At 37.5% G+C, this 13,198-nt stretch overlaps 1 long non-coding RNA gene across 1 annotated transcript; it reads left to right on the forward strand.

Moving 5' to 3' along the window:
- Positions 7,223-8,849, forward strand: LOC109342593. The gene is made up of 3 exons (XR_002107099.1): positions 7,223-7,385; positions 8,344-8,437; positions 8,645-8,849. It is a non-coding gene; the product is annotated as an uncharacterized LOC109342593 (long non-coding RNA).

Raw genomic sequence — 13,198 nt, forward strand, 5'->3', positions numbered from 1 at the left:
GAAAAGGGTATTGCATTAGTTAGTGATGATGGTTAAGAATTATATAATTTGGCTTGGTGGGGTTAAAAATACATTTATACTTTGACTAAGTGCAAAACTCGAGTTGCATTATATAAATTCTATAATTTCATCTTGTTTGTCTTTAATTTATGTCATTTCGGTACTTATTCTTTCTAATATAACCTTCACTAACATTTATAGTTGATTGATTAAGAATCTGTTTTTTTATTGGTTAACTCTAGTTACTATTAGAAACAAAGATGTGTTATTCTAGATTATTACATGTCAATAATTTTAAAATAAAAATAAAAATAATAAATATTTAATTTTTTAATTTATATAATAATTAGTACATCAAATTAGATTTATGTTGTACTACTACCATAATAACTCTTCATATTTATGATAATTAGATAAAACTATTCAAATAATAATAATTTTGATATTCAACATCACATGTAAAGTTCCTATCTAGTTTCTTTCATTATGATCAACTTTTCTTTTGTTGCAAAAGAAGAAATTCATATGATAGATAAACTATTATTGCATACATCTCAACTTAATTTTTATCTCTTCAATCATATAACTATTTGCACAAATATGCATGTGAAAAACTTTGTACAGCCCGAATTGGATATGCTCTAACATTAAGTCTAAGGAAAGAAAATGAAAAAAAAAACATTATATTAGGAGTTTTATTATTCTCCATCCAAATATCAGAACCTAAAGAAGTAAGTTTTACAACAAAACTAAATATATAAATTTTAATTTAATAAAATACATAACTTTTCAATAAAAACGGATAAATCTCAAGTTTCATGAGGTTGGTTTGGGAGTTGAATTTTGGAAGAAAATGAAGAGAAATGGATGGTTTAGGAGTTTGTCACAAATGTATTTCATAGCTCCTAAATATTCCATTTATCTTCATTTCCCTCCAAAATTAAACTCTTATACAACCCCTTTATTAAAGACATTAATTAATCAAAGTAGGAGACATGGGAGCATAATGGATGGTATCCTCTCTACTACTTCATAAGAATTGTGACATATATTATATCAAAAAAATTCTAACGACTATGATTGAAATTATTTTATAATTAAAAAAAAAAAGTATTCTCTTCCTAATCCAATATGGAAAAGAGTTGAGCTCACACATAATAATATATTCTTTTACAAAATATTCTACACCAAAATAATATATATTATTTATAAAATAATTATTAATAAATTAATTAATGTAGATGTAATATTTAATTTGTTTCATGTAGGAAGATATATTTGATAGGACTAACTATGGTGAGGAGGAAGATGAAAGAAAGTTAAAGAAGTAATGAGAGGACAGCTAGATTACAGTTGTCACAAAACACAACATGAATCTACTAAGTGTGTGATTGTGTTGTTGAGGATGAAATAACAAACACGTGCGACTTGATGTGTTCTTTCATTTACTATTTCTTCTACTTTTTATAACATTTCTTGGACTCATTAATTTAGTAAGAGAAAGAAAAGGAATCTCAATAATTATAAGTATAATCCTAAAAAATAATCGGTGAGAAATTTAATATTATTAATTAGATTCTTTAATCCATATGATTTTTTTAAAAGATTTTATAAAAAGAATCAGAAGTATATACTAATTTTATATTTAAGCTTGGTTGGTATACTTTGTTTTAGTGGTAGTATAGAGGATTCTAGCTTGCTTAAAACAATAATGTCAATTATGCAAAATAAGTATGTCGGTGCCGCGTTGAGCAGTGATGCATGAAGCCTAATTGACTTGAGATAATTTGAAGAATGTGCTTTTGTAAATTCTATTATTATTAATAATAGCTTATGCTTTATTTGTATTATTAATTTTGTTTTTGATGAATCATGTTTTAACTAAACTTTCTTGAATCACCGAAAAAAGAAAGTGTGAAATTCATAAGGTCATCCCAATAATCAACCAAATTGAACAGTGAAATCCACTGATCACATGTATCATGCGGCATGTGGAGCCCATACCGGCGGAGAGTGAATTTGGGTCAAACTTTTATTTTATTTCTTGGTAAGAGTTTAATACTTTTTATATCCCATTTATATTATTTTTATTTAAGAGCAAAAATGATAATTAGCACTTAAATTAGTTACATTGGTTGTAGTTAGATATTAAATTTTATTTTTAATCTTAATTATTATATAGGTTTATGTTCCGGCCCGGATAAACTGGGCACATAATGGCAATACCCGAATAAATTAGGCATGTTGTTGTCTCTGATCATCATCCTGGGCTACTCCAGTCCGATCAGAGTAAGGTACCACGTGACAACCCAGTCATTCTGGGCCACCTCACATTTCCGAGTTAGGCCAAGAACATTAGATTGGGCTTACGGGCTTGGCTTCAAGACCCAAATCAGCACCACGTTGCGTCTAGCACGTGAAGAGCTCGTGCGCCACCACCGACCGCCTAATCTGGTCAATGGGCAGCCTACACGTCAGCTGCATTGCTCTTATAGATAAGGGAGTATTTCATCTCTAATATTATTATTTGCTAATCGCTTCTCTCTCTACTTATACTATGCATCTCTATCTCTCTCTAAACCCTTACTGACTTGAGCGTTGGAGAACCTTTTCATGTACATCCCCCAACGGGTCTACAACAACAATCAGCGTCAACTTCACTTCTTCATCACCAGCTCACCCGGTCAGACCCAAATCATCTGGTTTATCCCCCCCCATCCCCCCCCCCGAGTTCTATACCAAAGAATATTGGCGTCATCTGTGGGGCCCACATCATGGTAACCACCTGAAATAATCAAAACAACCGTCTAGATCAGAACACAAGCAACATGAACCAGCATAGTCGTGAACCATCCATCGAAACATCCCATCAGTCCACCCATGAACAACACGAACACCTGCCACCTAACCCACCACTACATGCACCTACCACCCACTTCCTTCTCCAAATGATACAAAACCAAAACCGCACTATAGAATAGCAAACCCGAACAACAGACACAACCTACCAACCAACCCACCCACATATCGAACCAAGTGTCGAGTCCGACAATCACTCTCAACCTACATGTCGTCAACCCCCGAGCACTTAAACTGCCCGTACAACATACCAACCCGAGCCAGCATACTCACGAGTGCGACACCCATTCACTGCCACCATTATGTCTTCCCTATTCATAAGCATGCAACCCTCCCAGTAACATAGACCAATATGATGGCACCACTGATCCGCAAGACCACTTGGACGCCTTTGAGGCCTCCATGTTGTTCCATGGGACATCTGACCCCATAATGTGCATAGCTTTTCCCCTCACTTTGAAGAAAGTCGCCTTGCGATGGTTCACCTGGTTGCCTGTCAACAACATTGACTAGTGGGACACTCTAGCCAAGAGTTTCAACATTCGGTTCACCTTAAGCAAGGAATAGCCCAGATCTTCTTACACTCTGTCCGTTGTGAGATATGGGCAACACGAGCCCCTCCGGACATATTTGGATAGATTCAATATTGAGGCCATGAAGGTCTGTAATTTTTCTCCAGAAGTAGCAGTACACATCCTGGTCTCGGGATTAAATGATGGCCTTTTTAGGCAAGAGTTGGCCAAATACTTGAACCTTACATTGGAGGACGTCCAAGAAAAAGCCCAGCAATTCCTTAACCTATAAGAAAACCACCAAAATATCCCTACCTCCAACAGAAATGAGTGCCAACCCCCCTCACGGGAATCCAAAAAGCCCAAACACCACGACCATGCCCGAGATGAACCACCAAGGCTACCCAAAAAATCCAGATATGCCACTTACACTCCCTTGACCGCCAACCACTCAAGAATCCTCCAAGAGGTCATGGCTACCCACGTTGCTCAACTCGCGAAGTCCAAACCGACAAGGAAGGTTGGGACCCAAGACCGGTCCAAATACTGCAAGTTCTACAACATGTTTGGACATAATAATGAAGAGTGCACCCAGTTGCGAGATACCATCGAAGACCTTATTCAAGTGGGTCATCTATGACACTTCATCGCCCGAGCTGCAAAACAAGCAAGAACACCACCCCTACGACGGTCAAGCCCTTATAGGGGACGGTCACCCTCAAAGCCTCAATGGGACTACTTCCAAAACAGGGAGCAAAGAGAAAGATATCCCCCAATAATCGCCGGGAAAGGAGCCCAATCAATATCAATAACATCTCTAGAGGCTTCGCTGTTGGAGGCACCTCCACGGCAGCCCAAAAAATGTATGTCCGAGAGATAATGTAGGCTAACGTCCGAAACCACCAGACTGTATCCCCGGTCTCTTTTGATGACCGTGATTTTGAAGGCGTCATCCGTGTTTATGATGACCCCCCTCGTCATAACTACAAAAATGAATAATAAGAAGGTATGACGATTATTCGTTGGCCAAGGCAGTTTGGCTAACATCATGTTTTAGGACTTATTTGAAAAATGGAATTAAGAAACAAAGACTTACTACCTTATGATGGTCAATTGGTCGGCTTTATAGGTCAGGGAATAACCCCACGAGGTTACATAGACATATGGCTCATGGTGGAAGACCAACCCCTGACCCGAACAATTCAAACCAAATTTATTGTTATTCATTATGCTTCAACCTACAATGCTATAATCGGCCGACCTACTTTGAATCGCCTCGAAGCTGTAGTATCCACCATTTATTTATGCATAAAATTCCTCTTTTCAGACTTTAGGGTGTGTACTGTGAGAGGGGATCAACATTATGCAAGAAGCTACTATCAGATGACTCTACATTAGAATACTCTACCGAAGAAAGAGTCACCCCCGGTGAAGAGGCAGAGAAGGGTAAATCTGGTAGAGTTAGATGCTAGAGCGGATGTGGGCGACTTCCGTCCTTAACTAGAGAAAGAAAAAATCTCTTTACAGGTCAGTCCGAGGAAAGAAAATGTGGTGTACATCGGAACGACCTTGCCTAACAATGATCTATTCGCCTAGTCTGCATTGGATATGTTCGACATTGATCCTTCAGTAATATGTCACCAGTTAACCACCAACCCAGGTGCAAAAGCCATTGCCTAGAAGAAGAGAAAAATGGGTATAGAAAGGTCAGATGGGGTAACTCGGAAGGTAACAGAACTACTTGAGGTCGAGTTCATTCGAGAAATCTCCTACACCATGTGGCTGCCAAATGTGGTGTTGGTTAAAAAGTTGTCAGGTAAATGGCGGATGTGTGTGGATTACACTGATCTCAACAAGGTGTGCCTGAAAGACCCATACCCTCTGCCTAATATTGATCGCCTGGTCGACAATTCATATGGGTATTAGTATCTTTCTTTTATGGATGCCTACTCCAGATATAACTAGATACCAATGTACACACCTGCCCACGACAAGACCGCCTTCATCACACCAAATGTCGCTTATTTCTATACATTGATGTCGTTCGGATTGAAAAAAGTAGGGGCTACTTACCAACGCATGATGAACATGGTCTTTCGGGACTAAATTGGGAAAATTATGGAAGTTTACATAGACGATATAATCACCAAGAGCCTCTGAAGGAAGATTATATCCATACTATGGAAACCATTTTCAAGAGGTTGTGCACGTTCAACATGTGCCTCAACCCGAAAAAATGCACATTTGGAGTTGAGGCGGGCAAATTCTCGGGTTTCTTACTGACAAGTCGGGGCATCAAGGCCAACCCTGTTAAATGTCAGGCGGTTATTGATATGTTTAGTCCTCGGTCCATAAAATAAGTTCAGTAGTTGAATAGTCGGTTGGCAGCTTTGTCAAGGTTTCTTCCAGCCTCGGCCAAACACTTCATCCCGCTCTTTCAGCTGCTCAAGAAGAGTAAAAAGTTTGACTGGTCAGATGAGTGTGAAAAGGCTTTCCAAACCTTCAAACAGCACCTGGCTAAACCTCCAGTACTAACAAAGCCAAACCTGGGTGAAACTTTGTATGTTTATTTGGTAGTGACTGGCGAAGCTGTAGCAACAACTCTAGTCTAGGAGGGCGAAGCCGGTCAGTTCCCAGTGTATTTCACTAGCAAAGCCCTGCAAGACCCTGAACTGAGGTATCAGAAACTAGAAAAGGTAGCATATGCCCTCCTAGTAACAACAAGACGACTTAGACAATACTTCCAATTCCATCATGTGGTAGTACGAACCAACCAGTCCATCCGACAAATTTTGCACAAATCAGAGTTGGTTGGGATGGTGATTTCCTGGTCCATTGAGTTGTCCCAATTCGATGTTTGGTATGAACCTAGGACAACCATCAAAAGTCAGGTTTTAACGGACTTCATTGTAGAACTCACCACCCTGCCAGGTAGTCCGGAGGATGTGTGGACAATCTATATGGATGGATCAACGAACCCCAATGGAAGCAGGGCGGGGATCTTGCTGGACAACGGGCAAGGTATAATTATAGAACATTCGTTGACCTTCACCTTCCCCATGTCTAACAATCAGGTTGAGTATGAGGCTTGTATAGCTGGTTTGCAACTAGCGAGGGAGGTCAGAGTAGAAAGAATGGGTGTGTGCAGTGATTCCCAGTTGGTCGTATCCCAAATAATTGGTACATATCAGACTAAGAATCCATTATTGAGTAAGTATTTGGCCAAGGTTAAGGAATTAATGGTCGGGGACTAGGAAGCTTCCATCCAACATGTTCCAACAGAACAGAATGCCCGAGCAGACATCCTTTCTAAACTCGCTAGTACAAAGAGCCCGAGTAACAACATGCCGGTGGTCCAAGGGACAATTTCACGCGCTAGACTGGTCCCATTATAAGGTGTTTGTTGTATGGAGACCTTTCCACCAACCAAAAGGTAAGACAACAACTCCTCTGATTCAGTTCTTGGTTCACCATGGTTGGAGGAATATTCACTACCACATTTTTGTTCTATGGCAACGCCTCTATTTTCTACTACTTTAAAACTGTGGTCGTAGAGTATATTAGGCAACAAATTTTTTTATAGTGTTCTCTTTTTAAACAAAATTACGTTTTTAAACAACAACGGTTTAAAACCGTAGTCGTAAAAGAATAGACAACAATTTTCTTGCTTATACTTCTGTGGAACGATTTTAAAACCGTTGCCAAAGAATTTATAATGGACCACAGTCAATGAGCGTAGCTAGTTCAATTTTAATTTATAATAGAGCATGGTTTTATATGGGTGGATCTGTTGTTTACAAAACTAAAGAAAAAACCGTTGTCTTAGGTCAGTTTTAATTGTGTGACAAAATAAAATGATTAAAATTCTTTCTCCCACCAAAAGTCTTCTACAGCCAAAGTTCTGTCTCCTTCCAGCTTCTACTTACAAATTTCTTAGGTACAAATGTCTTCTCTGTTGAACCATCATCTTCTCCGTTGAGCTAACATCTTCTTTGTGACATTTCCTCTTCCCAGGTATGAATGTCTTCATCTTCTCCATTACTCAAATCCCTAGTTTTTTCCTTTTCCTTAATTTATTGATTTCCCCTTTCACTTTATAGTTTCATCTTCCCTATACTTAATGTATTAATTTCCTATTTCAATAATTTAGGGTTTGTAATTGATAACTCTAAGAAATTTAAATCCAAATCCCTTTTTATGTTCTAGTGTTTGCATTCTGATTCCTTTGAGAGATTATAGAAGCAATTTTCACTTTATTCCACTATTGATTAAAGGGTTAATAACTTTTTCATCCACCAAAGCATGTGATCAAAGAAACGGTTCTCCATAACCAACCCCACAATGGTTTTGATTGGTTGATGATGTTGTTGTCATGCTGCTGCAAAAACATAACTTGTTGGATAAAGAAACAAACTTAATACAGTTAAAATAAGCAAGAGAATTGATGGAAACTTGTGTGGTGATTAGAGATTACTAATTCTCATTCTTGTTTCAAATATAGATTCCTTTGGTAAATAGGTATATGAATTTATAGCTATATATGTGAATCCAAAAACCTTTTTCCATGTGAGTCCAAATGCCAAATAAATTTTAGTTCAATGGCAACAAGATATTTTGTTTTATGCAGTGAAGGAAAATGTTTCACTTAGTGTGTGTATGTGTGATGGATTTAGATATAAAGATAGAAGTGGCAGAGCACATGAGAGGAAAAAGAAGTTCTGGTTATTGTTTTGTGGTTTAGTTCACTCACTTAACTAGCATCATAACACAAGTGGCTAGTGACTTAACTAGCATCGTAACACTGCAGAGTCCGGAATCCTGGCATTATATATGGGTTTTGCATATTGATTTCCTTGTACATTGTTATTACTTTTTATTTACTCGCAATCTGATTCTGATTTTGATTTTGCTTTTCAACTAATTATAGCTTCATGGTTTCACCCTTTCTCTGATTTTGTTTTCGCTTGTGTAGAAAATGAACAAATAATGATAAGGTGGAGGCATTAGCAACAATGTTATCAATGTCGGGTACTTCTACATCGATAAATGTTCTAAACAATGAAAAGGTAATTCCTTATTTTCTCACAGTGAAATGAGTATGGTCCTTTAATGTACTTGTGTATTAATACTGATTAGTTGAAACATTAACACTAATTAGCATTGACTAGAGGTGGAGGCATTAACATTGATTAGTTTCATTGTACTTGTGTATTAGTAGTTTTGTAGATACTACTTTATGATGGACTAATTGTTTTTAATTTATATTAATGTAGCAAAATCATTTGGAAGACAACTTGCTGCATACAGTAGATGGGGACGAATACATATATTGGTCTTCATAATTTAAACATCAAGATTTCCTATTTTGATTGTAATTATATTTTGTTAAACAATATTGGAGACATAATTGTATGCGTTTTGCAGTATCTTTTTGGCAAATAGATACATAATTGTATGACTCTTTAATTTATATATATTAAGTACTTTTGTCATATTCGATATCTATTAGATGTGATGTTCGACAAAAAATATATGATAAAAGAATTATATGTGATTTAATGACAAAATTGTTTTTAACTAGTTGAATAAATAAATATTGTAATAAATAAGTAAAGACAACAGTTTTAAAGTCATACTATTATAGGCAACAGTTTATAATCATTGGTGTTTATGATAGAGAGAAAATGTTGCCTATATGAAATGAACAAAGACAACGGTTTTGAAGCTGTTGTAGATGACCAACGACAACGGTTTTCACTTTTTCCTATAGGCAATGGTTTTTAACCGTTGGAGTTAACGATGAAAAAAACCGTTGCCTATTTAAAATATTAGACAACCGTTTTTACAAAGTGTTGCCAAAAGTAAAATAATTGTGGCCTAAACCAAAGGAAATGCCTTAGACTACCATAGTTGAAAAACTGTTGCCTTTGATAAAGAGAACGATTTTTTGACTTTTGGCCACAGTTTCCAACCGTTGCTATAGGTCAAAAATGTTGTAGTGATTATATCGTCGAGGCTTTTCCATCCTAATGTTGAAATGCCTCGGCCCGATATGGCATTTTATGTCCTTCGAGAGGGACATGAAGGAAGTTGTGGGCACCACCTCGGAGCATCATCTTTGGCCAATAAGGTACTTATGGCAGGATACTACTGGCCGACTATGGAAAAAGATGCTTTTGATCTGACAAAGAAGTGTGTCTCCCCTATCAGATGTTCACAGACCTCCACAAGGTTCCCCTAGAAGAATTGACAACCACCCTGACTCCTTGAGCCTTCTGCAAATGGGGCATGGACATTCTAGGTCCCTTCCCCCTTGCACCCGGGAGAACCCAACACTTCGCAGTCCACCCACCAATAGGGGGTGTATGGACTTTTCAACCTCTCCATGATGATCAGCCGACTTGCACGATCGTCATAGTTCTGACCCATAATTAACCTGTTACCAGAAGCAGCATCAGAATCTGAGCTGGATAAATTACTCAAGATCAGACACCACTTCTGGTTAAAGGTTGCCCGGTCCAAGGGAACGACCCTTCGCCTCTCTTCCTCCACAAACCTCGTAGAAAGGCTGTCAGCGAGAGCTGTCTAGACCGCCTTCGGATAGATCTGCTACTACCTGAAGCATGGACGGACCAGACTCGCCTCCCATGAAGGGCAACCATAGCAGAAAAGACGGGTGGAGGCCCGGATAGGACCTCCACCCCCTTAGAACTCGACCCTCCATCGGCCATCAGGAATTTAAAAATAGACTAATAAATAGAAGGATGAGAAATTACTGAGTAGAAAAGTAGAAAGACTGGAAAGAAGCTAAAGGAGTTGTTCAAATTCTAAAGGCAAGTTAGCTCGATAGGAGTAATTTGCAAGGTCACGTGAAAAATGACGAAGGAATGGGTCCCTTATTATAGAGGAGAGTTGGACTTGGGCCCCGCTCATGGCCCATCCTGAAACGATATATGGCCCGTCCGATAGTACTCTAAGTGCAATCCAACGATGACCCTAGAACCAACGCGTAGGAGATGAAACGATCAGACGTGTCGAATGGGCATCCCAGACCTCCAGGCGAAACGTCACCTCACCTACCAAGTGTCGGCGAGGGCAAAGCGTAATCATAACCTACCTTACGCCAATGGGCTGTTGATGGGGCCATCATCAACCTAGACATGTTGAGCCAGACTAGAGCGGATAAACAGACCAAGACAGTTGCAGTGCATGATCGACACTACCTTCAAACCCAGGTAAAACATCAAGTATGGCGGACCAGAAGACTGTTGGACAACCACATCGACACCCCACATCACTATAAATCTACCGGCATGCCTGAAGCTCGTGTATACCGATAGATTGGGGGCAACTGTTCCGGTTCGGATAAACCGGGCACGTAATGGTAATACCTGAATAAACCAGGTACGTTGTTGTCTCCCATCATCATCCTGGACTACCCAATTCCGACCAGAGTAAGGTACCACATGGCAACCCGATCATTCCGAGTCACCCCACATTTCCGAGTTAGGCCAAGAACATCATATTGGGCCTACGAGCTTGACTTCAAGGCCCAAATCAGCACCACGTTGGGTCTAGTACGTGAAGAGCTCGTGCGCCATCACCAACCGCCCAATCTGGTCAATGGGCAGCCTACACGTCAGCTGCATTGCTCCTATAAATAAGGGAGTATTTCATCTCTAATATTATTATTTGTTAATCGCTTCTCTCTCTCCTTATACTCTGCCTCTCTATCTCTCTCTAAACCTTTACCAACTTGAGCGTTGGGGAACCTTTTCAGATGCCCCCTCCAGTGGGTCTACAACAACAATCAATGTCAACTCCACTTCTTCATCACCAACTCACCCGCTCATACCCAGCTCATCTTGGTTACCCCCAATTCTATACCAAAGAACAGTTTCAATGTTTCTAAAAATTGTAAACAAGTTTTTCAACTACTGCAAATTATAATCTTACTATAAACTCATAATATATTATATAACATTGATGTAAAATATACCATATCATCTCAATGAATTATCATCTCGGACCATGCAAGATAATTATAAATAATAAAACTCCCCTTACAAATATTTAGTATAACTAGACTCCCAAAATTCGGATTTGATAATAATTATTAAACTAATACAACTCCTTACCTGTTTATCCATGCATTTAGCAGTAAAAATATTCTTGTTGACACAACGAAATATGTTCATTAAAAAAAAATTCATCTTATAAGTATAAAATTAAAAATATGATAAACGGGAGCCAGAAGAGAATTAAATTCATGCGTAATTGCATTCAATGTATTAAAGATTTGTGTTGTTAATTAAATTTATTATATTTTATCAATCACATTACTTTTAGAGTGATATAAAGTATGAGATAAGAAATTGATCGCATGAGATATTGTAGAAGTTGTAAAATGTTAAAATTATGAATTTTTGAAGGGAAATGTTAACAAGTGCAATAGAAGTATTGTTTAATAAAAAGAAAGAAAATTAAACTTTATCTTGAAAAATATTTTCACATGTCCAGAAGTGATGAACTTAGATTTATAATATGAATTTTCTTTTTTTACATTTTTTAAAATGTCCTTATGGCACTTGTTGATAAACCTTTTTAATAAGATTTTCCTAACATCAACGCTAATTTAGAGGATAAGTAACTGAAAATGAAGTAAATAATTATAATCTTTTTAAGAATTTAAGTATTTAACAGATTAAAAATAATAGATTTACATTTTTCAACGTTTTATTTCCTTTATACATTTGACTACGCAATAATCAAAGGCACTCCTTTTCTATTTTAACACCGCGTGGAAAACTGAACAAGCCTACAACTTTCAAAAGCATTTTCTTCAAACAAACGATCATTTAAATAAAGATACGTGTGAGATTAGGAAGTTTCCCAAATTGTTATCACAACAGTGTATATAGATGCCACCCCACCTCCCGAGAGAATTTAAAAAATTAAAACATGATATTAGAAATAACATCTATTCCTGAAAGTGACATACAAGGGACAATCATGTATTTCGAAAAATATTAGTTTTTCATCTAAAAGTGTGAGGGAATACGCTTGGTAGTACAAAAAAGATGTAACATCGCTAGACTCTCACACTATAAAGTCTACGGAGTATTCAACAACAACCAAACTTTAATCACATTATATGAGGTCGATTGTATGGATCAAATGACATCATAATGTCTTACTCATACTTCTAATGATATTTTTTACGCATGTTCAAACTGTTAGAAAAATGTCCGTTGAGAGAGTTAGCCCCACATACCTGTGGATGTTCCCGGCTCGGACACGATTGCTTCTAGTGCGAAGATACATGTGGGAAACCAAAAAAAATTGTTAGAAATAATGTAATTTCAGCATTAATAACATAAAATGACGAGACTTCTACCAGTAGAAGCTTTGTAGTAGTTTGGGAATAATAGAAAATGAGGAAACTTCCACTAGTAGAAGTTTGGGTTATTTGAGTTTGTTAGTTTGTTAGTTTGTATACTTTCCTAGCATAGAAAACTAGTTAGAGTTAGTTGGAATTTGAAAGCTATAAATAGCACTTAGCATTTCAAAGATGTAATGGTTGTTGTAATTGATACTCAATACATTTTCAATACAACTTAGTTCATTCTCTATCAAACATAACTTCTTTTAATTTTTCCTCTGTTTTCTGCTACTACACTTAATGTGCATATTGTTTCTCTTTTGTTGGCTGCTTGGTGCATTGTGTATGCATAGGAGAGTGGTCTTGGTTTAACAATGGTATCAAGAGCAAGGTTGAAGCAAGATTCTTGGTGGATCTTGGGTTGTGATTCGAAGTGGGAAGAGAT

The sequence above is a fragment of the Lupinus angustifolius genome, chromosome LG03 (genome assembly GCF_001865875.1).
Source record: "Lupinus angustifolius cultivar Tanjil chromosome LG03, LupAngTanjil_v1.0, whole genome shotgun sequence".
Classification (NCBI taxonomy): Eukaryota; Viridiplantae; Streptophyta; class Magnoliopsida; order Fabales; family Fabaceae; genus Lupinus; species Lupinus angustifolius.